The sequence below is a fragment of the Ailuropoda melanoleuca genome, chromosome 7, assembly GCF_002007445.2.
Source record: "Ailuropoda melanoleuca isolate Jingjing chromosome 7, ASM200744v2, whole genome shotgun sequence".
NCBI lineage: Eukaryota > Metazoa > Chordata > Mammalia > Carnivora > Ursidae > Ailuropoda > Ailuropoda melanoleuca.
The window spans coordinates 80,049,525-80,067,215 of record NC_048224.1 but is presented as its reverse complement, the minus strand read 5'-3'; the positions used below and the strand labels follow the sequence as shown (position 1 = coordinate 80,067,215).

Genomic DNA, 17,691 nt, shown 5'->3' with positions numbered 1-17,691 from the left:
AACAAACTGCGTCTCTTGATGGCAGGAATTGCAACAAACTGTGGCCATTTTTGTAGTCTTATCATAGGAGAGAAGGATGGGAATTCTTTAAATAAAATGTTATTAAGTTGAGGTCCTAAGTTATAGTGGAGGCATACTGCTTTAGATTCTGTTGATTAAATTATTTCACCCTTTCATGAAGATGACAACAAAGACAAAGGAGTCCCCTGCCCCTCCCAAAGCTGAAGCCAAGGCAAAGGCTTTGAAGACCAAGAAAGTGATGCTGAAAGGCATCCACAGTCACCAAAAAAAAAAAAAAAATCCACAGGTCACCTACATTTCGATGACCCAAGACACTGTATCTCTGAAGGCAGCCCAAATGTCCTCAAAAGAACGCCCCCAGGAGGAACAATCTTGACCACTATGCCATCATCCATCAATTCCCCCTGATTACTGAGTCAGCCATGAAGAAAATAGAAAACAATAACACACTTGTGTTCACTGTGGATGTCAAAGCCAACAAGTACCAGATCAAACAGGCTGTGAAGAAGCTCTATGACATTGATGTGGCCAAGGTCAACACCCTAATCAGGCCTGATAGAAGAAGGCATATGTTTCACTGGCTCCTGACTATGATGCTTTGGATGTTGCCAACAAAACTCAGATCACCTAAACTAATCCAGCTGGCTAAATTTAGATTTTTTTTACCAGAATTAATAATTCAAACACAAAATAATATTTAATATGAAATTCCAGTTAAAAACCATTGTTTAAGAAGTTGGCATATCATGGAGCACTGGGTGTTATACTCAAACAATGAATCATGGAACACTACATCAAAAGCTAATGATGTATGGTGACTAACATAATAATAATAATAGTAATAATAAAAACAAATGGAGAGGAAAAAAGTTGCATGTGTGTGGTTGTGTATTAGTGCAATTTATATTATATCAATATGATTATATGTCTATATATAAGTCTACATATAAATATGCATATATAATTATACTTTTGTTGAGGCATAACAAATACTATAAATTGTACTAATCTTAAGTGGATCTTGATGAAATTATATATAGGTATATATGCATGTAACCAACACCCCTATCAATATATAGAACATTTCTTGCTCTTTTTCAGTCAATATCCCAATACGCTGGAGGTAATTATTATTCTAACATCTATTTTACCACAGATTAGTTTTACTTTTTCTTGAATTTCACATAAGTGGAATCATATAATACATCTTTTTTGACTGGCGTTTTATGCCCCAAATCTGAGATTCATCCAATATTGTTGTATAGTTCTTACAACATTTATATATTACTTATACTTATTTGTTATGACTTTAATATTACTGCTATCTAAAATCCTGTATTAAAAGCCCAGGCATTCAGGGGCGCCTGGGTGGTTCAGTTGTTTAAGCGGCTGCCATCAGCTCAAGTCATGATCTCGGGGTCCTGGGATCGAGCCCTGTGTTGGGCTCCCTGTTCAGTGGGGAGTCTGCTTCTCCCTCTGCCCCTACCACTGCTCATGCTTGCACACATGCACTCTCTCTCTCTCAAGTAAATAAAATCTTTATTTAAAAAAAAAAATCCCTAGCATTCAGTTTACATACAGGAATCATAAATTGTGTGCCACTTCACAAAGACAGCAAAGGTGTTACATTCTGTAACATCTACTTCACAGAAATTTTTAAAAAATCAAAAAGATACCCCTGAAGAAACAGGTATAAATTTGGCGGCCAGTAATTTTGACAGGGAACTCGTACAACTTGCATGACTTTTAAATATGTGAATTTAAGATAGTGCATTTTGAGTAGTCATATGCTTTGTGTCGATAACTAAAAAAGAACACTGGCTGTTGAAGAATCACGTTAAAAAATATTTAATGCACTTCAAAATGTTGCACAAATTATTGTGGTTTCTATGCACCCCTAAACTTTAAGTCATTTAGTTCAAGTATTTCACTAAAGTGATATATTAATTCTTCCAGTACAATGGTATTTCATTCTAGCGACCACTGCATACTCTAGAATATATTAGAAATGTGTAATATTCATAAATGTTCAGAAAAGCAAGAAGACAACCGGTAAACCTGCCTGGTTCTTCTGAGATGGTCTCATGTCCACTTAATAATTATTCATTCTACAAAATAGTAAGCTAATGTTCGAACATAATTTCCCAGGTAAAACACATTTTCTCATAAATGAAATCTTTTTCTCAAACACCACAAAAGTAGAAGAATTTTAGTTTGAACAGATCTCTTGGACTGTGCTTAACCTGGTATTTAAGGTTAGTTTCCAAGATTTCAGGACAAGATTTTGAATTATAGTCTCCAATTAAAAAGTTTTGGCTTTTGGACTCTTTCCATGATTTGGCTATTGCCCATTGACTGATGAATGGAAAAAGAAGATAAACATGGAAGGAAAGGGAAAATAAAAACAGAGGTAAATGATAAGCGACTCTATAGTTAAAAGAACAAATTGGAGGGTATGTGGGGTGGGGGATGGGCTAAATGGATGATGGGCATTAAAGAGGGCACTTGTTAGGATAAGCACTGGGTGTTATATATAAGTGATGAATCACTGGATTCTCTTGAAACCGATCATACACTACATGTTAACTAACTTGAATTTAAATAAAAAATAAAAATTAAAAAAATGCTCAACTTTACAACAGTGTGAAAGTGATAAGCATTCAGTAGACCTCATACTTTGAAGTTTGAATTTTGATCTTTTCCTAGGCTAGTGATCTGTGATGTGATATTCTCTTCAGTGGCAGCTTCCAGTCAACCACATGATCGTGAGGGCAAGCAGTTGATACCCTGACAACCATTGGGTGTCTGTACAGCCACTCTTGTTTTTCCCATTCAGTACACTATTCAGTACATTACATGAGACGTTCAACACTTTGTTACAAAATAGGCTTCATATTTGATGATTTTGTCCAACTGTAGGCTAATGTAAGTTTTGAGCGCAATTAAGGTAGGCTAGGCTGAACTATGATGTTGGGTAGGTTAGGTGTAGTAAATGCATTTTTTACTTTTATTATTTTCAACCTAAAATGGGTTTGTTGGGACCTAACCCCATCATAAGTCAAGGAATATATGTACTCAGAAAGAAACTGCCTTGAGAGAGATGAACTCAATCATTACCGATTGAAAAAAAGTATCCACTGTATTCATCTCTCATACAAACAGAAAAATAAAACATTTCCCCCCTTGGAATAATATGTATACAATTATATACAATATATATTATATACAATATATATTATATATGCTGTACTATAATTTATATTACATATTAAGTAAGTTATAAATATATAATAATTGATATGACTATATTAGAATATTTCCCTCTTAGAATAGTACATGTTTATATATTATATATGTTGCATAGTATATAATTTTATATAATATACAATTATAATTACATATAAATTATATTATAGTATATTTTCTATTTATAAATACATATTGCATATATATTTATGTATATACTCATTTCTTAGAAACACAAAAATATAACATTTTCCCCTTAGAAATAATATATCTATTTACATATAATATATATTATTCTACACAATACAGGATATATAATTGACTATAACTCCATAATTTATATATGTAATACATTTAGTATGTTGTATATTATATGTAAATATACATTTCACTTATAGATATATACAATATAAATTAATCTTTTATAGAAACAGAAAAATATAACCTTTTCCCCCTTAGAATTATACATGTATGTTTATGTTATATATAGTTATATATATATTATATAACATATAAATATACATGTATATATTAATATGTACCTATAATCAAATTTGTTTAATATATATAGTATGTAGTTTATGTAATTGTATATTTTTAGTTTATACATTATGTAATTATATATAAATTATGAATTCTATAATTTATACATAATTGTGAGTTGTATATTACATATAATAGTGTCTATAGAATCAGATAAAATGTTATATATTTTATATAATATGTATTGTATTTCATGCTATATTATATATATTATATGGTATATACTATATTACATGTAGACATATTATTCTAAGGGGGAAATTTTATATTTTCCTGTTTGTAAGAGAGAAATATAGGTAATCTATATTTATAAATAATATGGAACTAACACGAAACCATGTAATTCGTATGGTAAAATGTTGAAGCTTTGACCAAAATNTTCAGAAAAGCAAGAAGACAACCGGTAAACCTGCCTGGTTCTTCTGAGATGGTCTCATGTCCACTTAATAATTATTCATTCTACAAAATAGTAAGCTAATGTTCGAACATAATTTCCCAGGTAAAACACATTTTCTCATAAATGAAGTCTTTTTCTCAAACACCACAAAAGTAGAAGAATTTTAGTTTGAACAGATCTCTTGGACTGTCCTTAACCTGGTATTTAAGGTTAGTTTCCAAGATTTCAGGACAAGATTTTGAATTATAGTCTCCAATTAAAAAGTTTTGGCTTTTGGACTCTTTCCATGATTTGGCTATTGCCCATTGACTGATGAATGGAAAAAGAAGATAAACATGGAAGGAAAGGGAAAATAAAAACAGAGGTAAATGATAAGCGACTCTATAGTTAAAAGAACAAATTGGAGGGTATGGGGGGTGGGGGATGGGCTAAATGGATGATGGGCATTAAAGAGGGCACTTGTTAGGATAAGCACTGGGTGTTATATATAAGTGATGAATCACTGGATTCTCTTGAAACCGATCATACACTACATGTTAACTAACTTGAATTTAAATAAAAAATAAAAATTAAAAAAATGCTCAACTTTACAACAGTGTGAAAGTGATAAGCATTCAGTAGACCTCATACTTTGAAGTTTGAATTTTGATCTTTTCCTAGGCTAGTGATCTGTGATGTGATATTCTCATCAGTGGCAGCTTCCAGTCAACCACATGATCGTGAGGGCAAACAGTTGATACCCTGACGACCATTGGGTGTCTACAGCCACTCTTGTTTTTCCCATTCAGTACACTATTCAGTACATTACATGAGACGTTCAACACTTTGTTACAAAATAGGCTTCATATTTGATGATTTTGTCCAACTGTAGGCTAATGTAAGTTTTGAGCGCAATTTAGGTAGGCTAGGCTGAACTATGATGTTGGGTAGGTTAGGTGTAGTAAATGCATTTTTTACTTTTATTATTTTCAACCTAAAATGGGTTTGTTGGGACCTAACCCCATCATAAGTCAAGGAATATATGTACTCAGAAAGAAACTGCCTTGAGAGAGATGAACTCAATCATTACCGATTGAAAAAAAGTATCCACTGTATTCATCTCTCATACAAACAGAAAAATAAAACATTTCCCCCCTTGGAATAATATGTATACAATTATATACAATATATATTATATACAATATATATTATATATGCTGTACTATAATTTATATTACATATTAAGTAAGTTATAAATATATAATAATTGATATGACTATATTAGAATATTTCCCTCTTAGAATAGTACATGTTTATATATTATATATGTTGCATAGTATATAATTTTATATAATATACAATTATAATTACATATAAATTATATATAGTATATTTTCTATTTATAAATACATATTGCATATATATTTATGTATATACTCATTTCTTAGAAACACAAAAATATAACATTTTCCCCTTAGAAATAATATATCTATTTACATATAATATATATTATTCTACACAATACAGGATATATAATTGACTATAACTCCATAATTTATATATGTAATACATTTAGTATGTTGTATATTATATGTAAATATACATTTCACTTATAGATATATACAATATAAATTAATCTTTTATAGAAACAGAAAAATATAACCTTTTCCCCCTTAGAATTATACATGTATGTTTATGTTATATATAGTTATATATATATTATATAACATATAAATATACATGTATATATTAATATGTACCTATAATCAAATTTGTTTAATATATATAGTATGTAGTTTATGTAATTGTATATTTTTAGTTTATACATTATGTAATTATATATAAATTATGAATTCTATAATTTATACATAATTGTGAGTTGTATATTACATATAATAGTGTCTATAGAATCAGATAAAATGTTATATATTTTATATAATATGTATTGTATTTCATGCTATATTATATATATTATATGGTATATACTATATTACATGTAGACATATTATTCTAAGGGGGAAATTTTATATTTTCCTGTTTGTAAGAGAGAAATATAGGTAATCTATATTTATAAATAATATGGAACTAACACGAAACCATGTAATTCGTATGGTAAAATGTTGAAGCTTTGACCAAAATATGAAAACTGCCAGAGCTGTCAACAAAAGACAAGACAAAAAGCTTTCTTGCATATCTATAAACCAAATGTGATACTCTCCAAAGGTTTAAAAATTGTAATTGTTACTTTCATTTAAAAACTAATTCTAGGGGCGGCTAGGTTTCTCGGTTGTGTCTTACTTTTGGTTTGGGCTCAGGTCATGATCTCAGGGTCCTGGGATTGAGCCCTGGGTCAAACTCTAGGCTCATTGAGGAATTGGCTTGAGGATTCTCTCCTTCTCCCTCTGTCCCTCCCACCACTCATGCATGTGCATGCTCGCTTGCTCTCTCTCTCTCTCTCTCTCTCCCCCCTCCCTCTCTCAAATAAGTAAAACCTGTTTAAAAAATAAAATAAGGGGCGCCTGGGTGGCACAGCGGTTAAGCGTCTGCCTTCGGCTCTGGGCGTGATCCCGGCGTTATGGGATCGAGCCCCACATCAGGCNTCTCCCCCCTCCCTCTCTCAAATAAGTAAAACCTGTTTAAAAAATAAAATAAAAACTCTAATTCTAAATTTAAAAAAACTATGCACAAACTAATTTAACCAGTGGCCCCCCAACTGCCCCCCAAAAAAATCAGTACTAAGCAAGACCCAGAACAGCTGATAATTCATAGTTCTGTATGAACAACTCTTTTAGGAATAAAATAAAATAAAATAAAAACTATAATTCTAAATTTAAAAAAACTATGCACAAACTAATTTAACCAGTGGCCCCCCAACTGCCCCCAAAAAAAATCAGTACTAAGCAAGACCCAGAACAGCTGATAATTCATAGTTCTGTATGAACAACTCTTTTAGGATTTATCCCATAAAGTACTTGATTTTACAATCTGCTTATCTAATTTTGTCCACTTGATTACATTAAAATTTCATACAGTGTAAAAGTAGAACTGGATGTAAATATTGCATCTCAAACTTCTGTAGCATTGTCATCTTTTTCTTTAGATGATTCTCAGAATGTCCCCAGTTCTACTGGTACTGGATTCTACTCAATTCTTTTGTTTCCCGGCAATTAGAATTGCTTCTTCCAAGGCCTGTATTTTCACTGTCTTCAGAATGTAAATTTTTCTCAGCTTGAGACAGATACGGTTCATCCATTTGATTATTTTTCTCAGGAGTCTCTTCATTCATAGTTGAAGTCTCCCAGTCTTTCACCATTGAGTATGATCTTTATTTCCTTTATTTGTTTGATCTTCTTTTTCTAGCTCCGTTAGGTATAAAGGTAGTATATTTGAGAATTTGCTGCTTGAGGTGGGCCTGTATTGCTATAACCTTCCCTCTTTGAATAGCTTTTGCAGCATCCCAAAGGTTTTGGACTATTGTGTTTCATTTGACTCCATAGTCTTTTGATTTCCTCTTTGATTTCTTGATTGACCCATTTCATTGTTTAGTAGCATGTTATTTAACCTCCATGTATTTGTGATCTTTCAAAATTTCTTGTTGATTTCTACTTTCATACTGTTGTCAGAAAAGACGCGTGGTATGACTTGGATCTTTGCGAATTTATTGAGACTTGTTTTGTGCCCTAATTTGTTCTCTGTTCTGGAGAATGTTCCATGTGCACTTGAAAAGAATGTGTATTTTGATGTTTCAGGATGGAATGGTTCTGAATGTATCTGTTAATTTCATATGGTCCCATGTGTTATTCAAAACCATTGTTTCCTTGATGATTTTCTGGTTGGATGACCTGTCCATTGATGTAAGTGAGGCGTTGATGTCCCCTACTACTATTGTATTACTATCAGTAACTTCCCTTATGTTTGTTATTAGCAGCTTTATGTACTTAGGTGCTCCCATGTTGGGTGCATAAATATTTACATTTGTTATATCTTCTTGTTGGATTGTTCCATTTATGACTACAGTGTCCTTCTTTGTCTCTTGTTACATCCTTTGTTTTAAACTCGATTTTGTTTGACATAAGTATTGCTACCCCAGCTTTCTTTTCACATCCATTTGCATGCATTCTCCATCCCTTCACTTTCAATGTGCATGTATCTTTAGGTTTGCAGAGTCTCTTGTAGGCAGCATATGGATGGGTTTTGGGTTGTTTTTTTTTTTTTCCCATTCCATCACTTTATATCTTTTGATTGGAGCATTTAGTCCATTTACATTCAAAGTAATTATCAATGGATATGTATTTGTTATTTCATACTTGTTTCATGGTTGTTTTTGTAGTTCTCTGCTCCTTTCTTCCCTTGCTCTCTTCTCGCACAATTAGTTGGCTTTCTTTAGTGATATATTTGGATTCCTTTCTCTTTATTCTTTGCATATCTATTGCCAGTTTTTGATTCGTGGTTACCATTAGGTTTATATATAACATCTGCATATAACAGACCATATTGAGTTGATGGTCACTTAAGTTTGAATGCATTCCTTACTCCTTCCCACATTTTAGGTATATGGTGTCATAATTTACTTCCTTTTATTTTCTGAGTATCCTCACTGATTTTTATAAATATACTTACTTTAGCTGCTTTTGTGCTTCCTACTTTTCTTACTCCTGCTTATGGTCTTTCCTTCTACAAGAGTCCCCTTTTGCGTTTTTCTGTAGGGTTCATTCAGTGGTCATGAATTTCTTTAACTTTTGGTTGTCTTGGAAACTCTCTCTCTCTCCTTGCTGGATAGCCTTGCTGGATAGAGTATTCTTGGCTGCAGATTTTTTCCTTCCAGCACTTTGAATATATCATGCTATTCTCTTTGGTCTGCAAAGTTTCTGCTAAAAAGTCAACTCATAACGTAATGGAGTTTCCCTTATATATAACTGCTTTCTTTTCTCTTGCTACTTTTAAAATTCTCTCTTACTCACTACTTTTTGCCATTTTAATTGCTATGTGTCTTGGTGTGGACCTCCTTGGGTTGATTTTGTTGGGGGAATCTCTGTGCCTCCTGGATCTGGATTTCTGTTTCCTACACAGATTTGAGAAGTTTTCAGTGTAATTTCTTCAAATAAGTTTTCTACCCCCTTTCCTCCCTCTTCTCCTTCTGGGATCCCTGTAATGTGAATGTTATTAAGCTTGATGGAATCACTGAGTTCCCTAAGTTTATTCTCATTTTGCATAATTTTTTTTCTTTTACCTGCTCAGCTTGATTACTTCACATTACTATGTCCTCCAGGTCCCTGATTTCTTCTTCTCCTTCCTCTAGCCTATTTTTTCCATCTGGTGTATTTTTAATTCCGTTTATTGTGTTCTTCATCTCTGATGGTTTTATTTTACCTCTTTAAGAGTCTCACTGATGTCCTCCACTCTTTTCTCGAGTTTACTGAGTATCTTTATGACCATTAATTTAAATTCTGTATTGGGCATGTTACGTTTCTCCATTTTGCTTAGGTTTCTTGCTGTGATTTTTGTCCTGTTCTTTCATTTGGGACATATTCCTCTGTCTCCTCATTTTGTCCTACTCTGTTTCTGTATGTTAAAGTCAGCTACGTGTCCTGCTCTTGAAAATAATGGTCTTATGAAGAAGAGGTTCTTTAGGGCCCTGCAGTTTAGTGTCCCCTGTTCGCCAGAACTTGGTACTTCAGGGGTGTCTCCTATGTGTTGTATGCACCCTGCTGATGTGTCTTGGCCACTTTTTTCCTTCAGTCCAGTGGCTCTCTTTGCCTGTTGTGGACAGTGTTTGTTCTCTGTGGTATTGGTCACCAGTCTGGGGCTACCTTGGGCTTGAGTTAAGTCAGACCAGGCATTTGCCAGAGATGCAGTGACACCAAAATGTAGGGTGCTTTGGTTGCCTGTTCCCTGAAATACTTTGATTGGAGGGCCAAGTCAGCAATCAGACCAGCTCTCTGCCTCCAGCCCACTGCTATGTCTGCTGTTTGACTCTTGTCTATGGTTTTCTTTCCCTCTCCCCAGGGTAGGAGTTACTTTGGAGTGATGCTGGCCCCTGTTGTTTGTGGCACCAATCTGGATGGACTCTGACAAAGAGCCTATTGGAGGGACAGATCCACAGTATGCCTGGGGTTCCGAGGGGACAGTGGCGTTAGCAAGTTAGGTAGTAAGTATCAGAGGTGTGTTGGTCCTGCAGGTGGCCATTTGTTTATGATGGGGGGAGGGGGCAGAGAAATGACACCTGTCAGCTCCTTTGTTCCTGGAGGAGTCTCCCAGCAATCTCTGTCCTGCTGGCACATGCTCTGAGACGAATAAAATACTCTCTTTCCCATTTACCCCAGACATTTTACAACTGCTGCGCCTCTGTTGTATCTCAGGACTGTGTCTTTTGCTGTCTCTTTCAGGGCAGGGACCCAGATTCCTCTCATCCTGTTGACTCTCCTAAAGCTGAACCTGCTGATTTTTGAAATTCCAGGTTTTAAGTCTCACTGGTTGTAAGAATTCAAAATTCGGCCCCTCTGGTTTTCAAAGCCAAGTGTTATGGGGATTCATCTTCCTTATATGGGCTCCCTGATGTGAGGGTTTGTTTCTCTCTCCTCTCCATGCCTGCAGCACCCCTCCCTCCTGCAGACAGTTGTAAGGGTCTCTGTAGTTCCAGACCATGTTTCTGTCCTTACTGCCCTCTTTGATGTGGCCTCTTCTCTACATTTAATTGTGGAGTTTGTTCTGCCAGTCTCCATGTCATTTTTTTGGGTTATTTACACTGATGCATTGCTTATTTTATCTGTACAAGGAGATGAGCTTAAGGTCCTCCTAATCTGCCATCTTCCCCAGAAGTATCTTTGATATTATGTTAATGGTATTTTAAAATTTTATTTTCCTATTGGCTGCTGATATATAGGAATATAATTGATTTTTGTATATATATCCAGTACACTTCATAAATTCATACATTCAACAGACGCACGAGGAGATGCTCAACATCACTTATTAGGGATATGCAAATCAAAAACAATAAGGTATCACCTCACACCTGTCAGAATGGCTAAAATCAATAACAAAAGAAACAACAGGTGTTGGTGAGGATGTAGCAAAAAGGAACCCTTGTGCACTGCTAGTGGGAATGCAAACTGGGTGCAACCACTGTAGAAAACAGAGTGGAAGTTCCTCAAAAAATAAAACAATAGACATATTCTGTGATCCAGGAATCACACTATTGAGTATTTACCCAAAGAAAACAAAGACACTAATTCAAAATGATATATGCACCCTTTATGTTTATTAGCAGGACTTTTTACAATGGCCAAACTATGGAAACAATTCAAGCATCCATCAGTTAGATGGATAAAAAAGATGTCATATATATATTCAAATGAATATTATTCAATCATAAAAAAATGAAATCTTGACATTTGCAACATGAATGGATCTAGAGAGTATAATGTGAAGCAAAATAAGCCAGTCAGAGAAAGACAATTACCATATGATTTTACTCACGTAGAATTTAAGGAACAAAACAAACGAACAAAGGAAAAAAAGTCAAAAAACCAGACTCTTAATTACAGAGAATACACAGGTTGTTACCAGAGGGGAGGTAAGTGGGGGGCAGGGGGTGAAATAGGGGAAGATTAAGAGTACATTATCTTGATGAGCACTGATTTATATATGGAACTGTTGAATCACTATTTTGTACACTTGAAAATAACACTACATTAACGACACGGGAATTTAAAAAAATAAAACACTGGAATGAATAAATGATCACAAAAAATTCATGCATTCATTTTATTGTATATTCGTTGGGCTTTTTATGTATATAATCATGTAAAGTTACTACTTTCTTAACTTTGTATGCTTTTAACTTTTTTTCTTTATTGAATTGTCTAGGATCTCCATTGTAAAGTTGAATAGTAGTAAGAATGGACACTCTTTGCTTGTTCCCAAACTTAGATGGAAAGAATTAGAAATTCCACTATTAGAATGATGTTTTCTAGAAGCTTTTTGTAGCTTTTCTTTATGAGATTAAGAAACTTTTATTTATTTCTAGTTTAGTAGGAGTTGAATCATGAATTGGTGAATTTATCAGATACTTTTTCTGCACGTATGAAGATAATCAAAGGTTTTTCTGTTATTTTCAAATGCGAAGCCAAACTTCTTATCCTGAAATAAATGCCCTTTGGTCTTAATGTGTTATTTATATATTACTAATTTCTATTTGCTAATATTTTATTTACAGCTTCTTGTATATGTTGATAGGAGGTATTAACCTTCATTGTTCCTTTTTTTTACTGAAGTGTAGTTGACACACACAATGTTACTTTAGTTTCAGATATACAACATAGTGATTTGACAGATCTATATGTCATACTATGATCAACACTAATGTAGTTACCTTCTGTCACCATAAAACACTAGTTTAATACCATTGACTGTATTCCCTATGCTGTACCTTTTATCCCTGTGACTAACTCAATCCATAAATAGAAGCCTGTGTCTCCCATTCCCCTTCATGTATTTTGTCTGTTCCTGCACCACTCTCTCCTTTGGTAAAGATCAGTTCTGTGTATTTATGGGTCTGGCTCTGCTTTTTGTTCATTTTGTTTTTTAGATTCAAAGCATAAGTAAAATCATATGGTATTTGTCTTTCTCAGCCTGACTTACTTACTAAGCATAATACCCTCTAGGTTCATCCATGTTGTTGCAAATGGCAGGATCTCATTCTTTGTTATGGCTCAATACCATTCTTTGTGTATATATATATATACCACCCCTTCTTTAGTCATTCATCTGTTGATGGACACTTGGGTTGTTTCCATATCTTGGCTATTGTAAATAATGCTGCAATAAACATAGAGGTACAGATACTTTTGTGAATGAATATTTCCATTTTCTTTAGGCAACCCAGTAGTGAAGTTACTGGATCATATGGTAATTCTATTTTTAATTTTTTTGAGGGATCTCTCTACTGTTTTCCACAGTGGCTGCACCAGTTTACATTCCTACCACCAGGGCACAAGGGTTTCTTTTTCTCCACATCTTCACCAACACTTATTTCTTGCCTTTGATTTTAGCCATTCTGACAGGTATGAAATGATAGCTCATTGTGGTTTCGATTTGCATTTCTTTTTCATCTTTTCATGTGTCGGCCATCTCTAAGTCTCCTTTGAAAAATATGTCTATTGAGGTTTTTGCCTATTTTTAATTGAATCTTTTTTTTTTTGGTTTTGAGTTGTATAAGTTCTTTATATATTTTGAGTATTAACCTCTTATCAGATATACCATTTGCAGATATCTTCTTCCATTCACAAGGTGGCTTTTTGGTTTTGTTGGTGGTTTCCTTCACCATACAAAAACTTCTTATTTTGGAGTAGTCCCAATAATTTATATTTACTTTTGTTTCCCTTGCCTGAGGACACATATCTAGAAAGATGTTGCTATGGCTGATGTCAAACAGCTTACTGCCTATGTTTTCTTCAAGAAGTTTTATAGTTTCAGGTCTCACATTTAAGTCTTTAATCCAGTGTGTTTATCTTTGTGTATGGTGTAAGAAACTGGTCATTTCATTCTTTTGCGTGTAGCTGTCTAGTTTTCTCAGTACTAAAGAAACTGTCTTTTTCCCAGGGTATAGTCTTGCCTCCTTTGTCCTAGATTAATTTTCCCTATGAGTTTATTTCTGGGCTCTCTAATCTGTTCTATTTGTCTATTTTTGTGCCAGGACCATACTATTTTGATCACTACAGCTTTGTAGTATATCTTGTAATCTGGTTTGTCTTTAATTTCTTTCATCAGCATTTTATAGTTTGCAGAGCACAGATCTTTCACCTCCTGTAAGTTTATTTCTAGGTATTTTATTCTTTTTGGTGAAATTATAAATAGAATTGTTTTCTCTTTCTGCTACTTCATTATTAGTTTACAAAAAACTATTGATTTCTGTATATTTTTGCATCCTGAAACTTAACTGAATTTGTATATTCTAATAGTTTTTTGATTGGGGTTTTAGGATTTTCTCTGTATAGAATCACATAATCTGCAAATAGTGACAGTAACTTCTTCCTTACCAACTTGGATGCCTTTTTTTTTTTTCTTGTCTGATAGCTGTGGTTAGAGCTTCCAGTAATATGTTGAATAAAAGTGATGAGAGTGAACATCCTCGTCTTGTTTCTGATCTTAGAGGGAAAGTCATGAGTTTTTTACCATTGAGTATGAGGTTAGCTATGAGTTTGTNCTTGTCTGATACTGTGGTTAGAGCTTCCAGTAATATGTTGAATAAAAGTGATGAGAGTGAACATCCTTGTCTTGTTTCTGATCTTAGAGGGAAAGTCATGAGTTTTTTACCATTGAGTATGAGGTTAGCTATGAGTTTGTCATATATGACCTTGTTGAGGTATGTTCTTTCTAAACCGATTTTTGGAGAATTTTATCATGAATGGATGTTGAGTTTTGTCACATCTTTTTCTGCATCTGCCTGTATGTTCTATCTGTTAATGTAAGTGTTAAAGTCCCCTATTGTTATTGTATTACTCTTTCTTCCTTTATGGCTATTAATATTTGCTTTAAGTATTTAGGTGCTCCATTGTTGGGTGCATAGATATTTACAATTGTTACATCATCTTGTTCAGTTGATTCATTTATCATTATACAGTGCCCTTCTTTTTCTCTTGTAAGTCTTTAAGGTCTACTTTGTGTGATATAAATATTGTTACCTTGGGTTTTTCCCCCCCCACTTCCTTTTGCATGAAATATCTTTTCCATCCATTCACTTTCAGTCTAAGTGTATCCTTATATCTGAAGTGGGTGTCTTGCAGGCAACATATAGATGGGTTTTGTTTTTTTTATCAATTCGGCCACCCTATGCCTTTTGATTGGAGCATTTAGAGCACTTACATTTAAGTTATTATTTTCAGTATGTATGATTGTTTTCTGGTTGTTTTTGTAGTTGTTCTTCATTATTTCTTCTCTTGTTCTTTTTCCTTGTGATTATAACTTTCTGTACTCTTATGCTTGGCTTTCTTTCTCTTCTGTGTATCCATTATAGGTTTTGGGTTTGTGTTTACCATGAGGTTTATATATGACATTTTAAGTATACTTCAGTCTATATTAAGTTGATGGTCATTTAAATTCGAACACATTCTAAACAAACTTTTTTAATCCTTCCTCCATGTTTTATGTATGTTTATAATTTTCTTCTAATTAATGCCTTTTGTCTTCCACTTTAAGAAGTCCCTTTAACATTTCTTGTAAGGCTGGTTTAGTGGTGATGAACTCCTTTAGCTTTTGTTGTCTAGGAAACTCTATCTCTCCTTCAATTCTAAATAAAAACCTTGCTGGGTAGAGTTGCAGATTTTTTCCTTTCAGCACTTTTTTTTGTCATTTATTTTTATTTTCTTTAATTAAAAAATTTTTTGATGTAAAGTTCGATGATTCATTAGTTGCATATAACACCCAGTGCACCATGCAATAACGTGCCCTCCTTACTACCCATCACCAGCCTATCCCATTCCCCCACCCCCCTCCCCTCTGAAGCCCTCAGTTTGTTTCTCAGAGTCCATAGTCTCTCATGCTTTCAGCACTTTGAATATATCTTGCCACTCTCTTCTGGGCTGGAAAGTTTCTGCTGAAAAATCAGCTAATGGCCTTATGGGGTTTCCCTTGTCTGTAACTTTTTGCTTCTCTCTGGCTGCCTTTAAAATTCTCTTTAACATTTGACACTTTAATTATTCTGTGTAATGGTGTGGCCCTCCTTGGGTTCATCTTGCTTAGAACTGTCTGTGCTTCCTGAACCTGGATGTTACTTCCCTCCCCAGGTTAGGGAAATTTTCAGCTATTATTTCTTCAAATATGTTTTCTACTCCTTTCTATTCCTTTCTCTTCTCCTTAATGCAAATGTTCGCTTGCTTGATGTTGTCCGAGAGATTCCTTAACCAACCTTTTTTTTTTTAAAGATTGTATTTATTTATTCAACAGAGATAGAGACAGCCAGCAAGAGAGGGAACACAAGCAGGGGAAGTGGGAGAGGAAGAAGCAGGCTCATAGCGGAGGAGCCTGATGTGGGTCTGGATCCCATAATTCCGGGATCACGCCCTGAGCCGAAGGCAGACACTTAACCGCTGTGCCACCCAGGCGCCCCAACCAACCTTGTTTTTAAAAATCCTTTTTTTTCCCTTGCTGTTCAGCTTGGGTGCTTTCCATTTCTCTGTCTTCTAGATCACTGATCAGTTCTGCATTTGCTAACCTACTGTTGATGCCATCTAGTTAATTTTTCATTTCAGTTATTACATTCTTCAACTCTGATTTGTTTATTTTCCATCTCTTTGTTGACGTTATTCCTGAGGTCTTCCACTTTTATCTCTAGTCCAATGAGCATCTTTATGAGCATAACTTTAAACTCTGTATCAGGTATATTGCTTATCTCTGTTTCATGTAGTCTTTTTCTGAGGTTTTGTCTTGTTATTTGAAGCATATTCCTCCGTGTCCCCATTTTGCTTGATTTTCTGTATTTGTTACTATGAATTAGAACAGCTACTTACCCTAAACTTGAGGGAATGGTCTGGTGTATGATCATCGCCTGTGTACACTGTGTGTGCCTGGTAACTTTGAGGGGCTGGCTAGAATTGTGGCTTGTGTGATCTGTGGGTCCTTGGGGACTCCATGCAGGGACTGCCCTGGTGGGATGGCCACAGCTGAAGTGCATCTGGGTCAGGTCATTCCTGGGGCTGTCCACATAGATATTACTCTGGTAGGACAGCTAAAGCTAAAGTGGGGGTAAGCAGAGGGTCCCAGGGCTCTGCACACTGAGAGGACTCTTACAGAATAGCTGAGGTGGGTGAACGCCAGTGTGTCCCATGGCTCTCCATCCAGATAGTGCCTTGGTAGGGTGGCTGGACCTGTGGTGGAGCGCAAGTTTGGGAGGCCCTGGTGCACTCCACACAAGTGGCACCCCAGCAGGACAGCTGTTGAAGTGGGTGCCAGCGAGGGTGCCTTAGGTTCATACAGTGGGTGCCCTGGCAGAACTACTGAAGCTGAGGTGGGTGTAGGCCAGGGTGTCCCAAGGTGCTTACTGCAAAGGGTGCCTTGGCAAGTTAGCTGGAGCAAAGCAGGTGTGAACCAGGAGGTCCCAGTGCACTCTCTGCTGTAGGTGCCCTAGCAAGCCTTCTGAAGCCAATGTGGTGTGGGCCTGCCGTGTTTCAGGGTGCTTTGCATGAATGTGACTTTGATACAATGACTGGAGGTGTAGTGGGTGCCTACCAGGAGTGTCCCAGTGTGTGGCATATTGGGGCCACTTTGGTGGGATGGCTGGGACTCATGTGGACTAGGGGCCCAGGGCTCACTGGGGCACTATACCAGCTTGGGTGCCTAGACCCTTCTCCTAGTCACACTATCTAGGTGGAGGGGGAGCATAAACTGTGACACTCAATAGCCTGTCCAATCTGGAGAGCTTTCTAGGAGCTTCCCCACCATTTGGTGGAGTTCTAGGGCTAGATTTTTTTTATATTATAGTTGCCCTTTTAAACCATGGCTTATTT

General features: G+C 35.3%; 1 protein-coding gene and 1 pseudogene across 1 annotated transcript in view; both read left to right on the top strand.

Moving 5' to 3' along the window:
* The window catches only part of LOC100471847 (phosphatidylinositol 3,4,5-trisphosphate 3-phosphatase TPTE2), a 125,991-nt gene that overhangs the window by 45,026 nt on the left and 63,274 nt on the right, over positions 1-17,691 (top strand). The gene's annotated exons all lie outside the window — the stretch shown is intronic.
* On the top strand, positions 176-652 carry LOC109489380 (annotated as a pseudogene).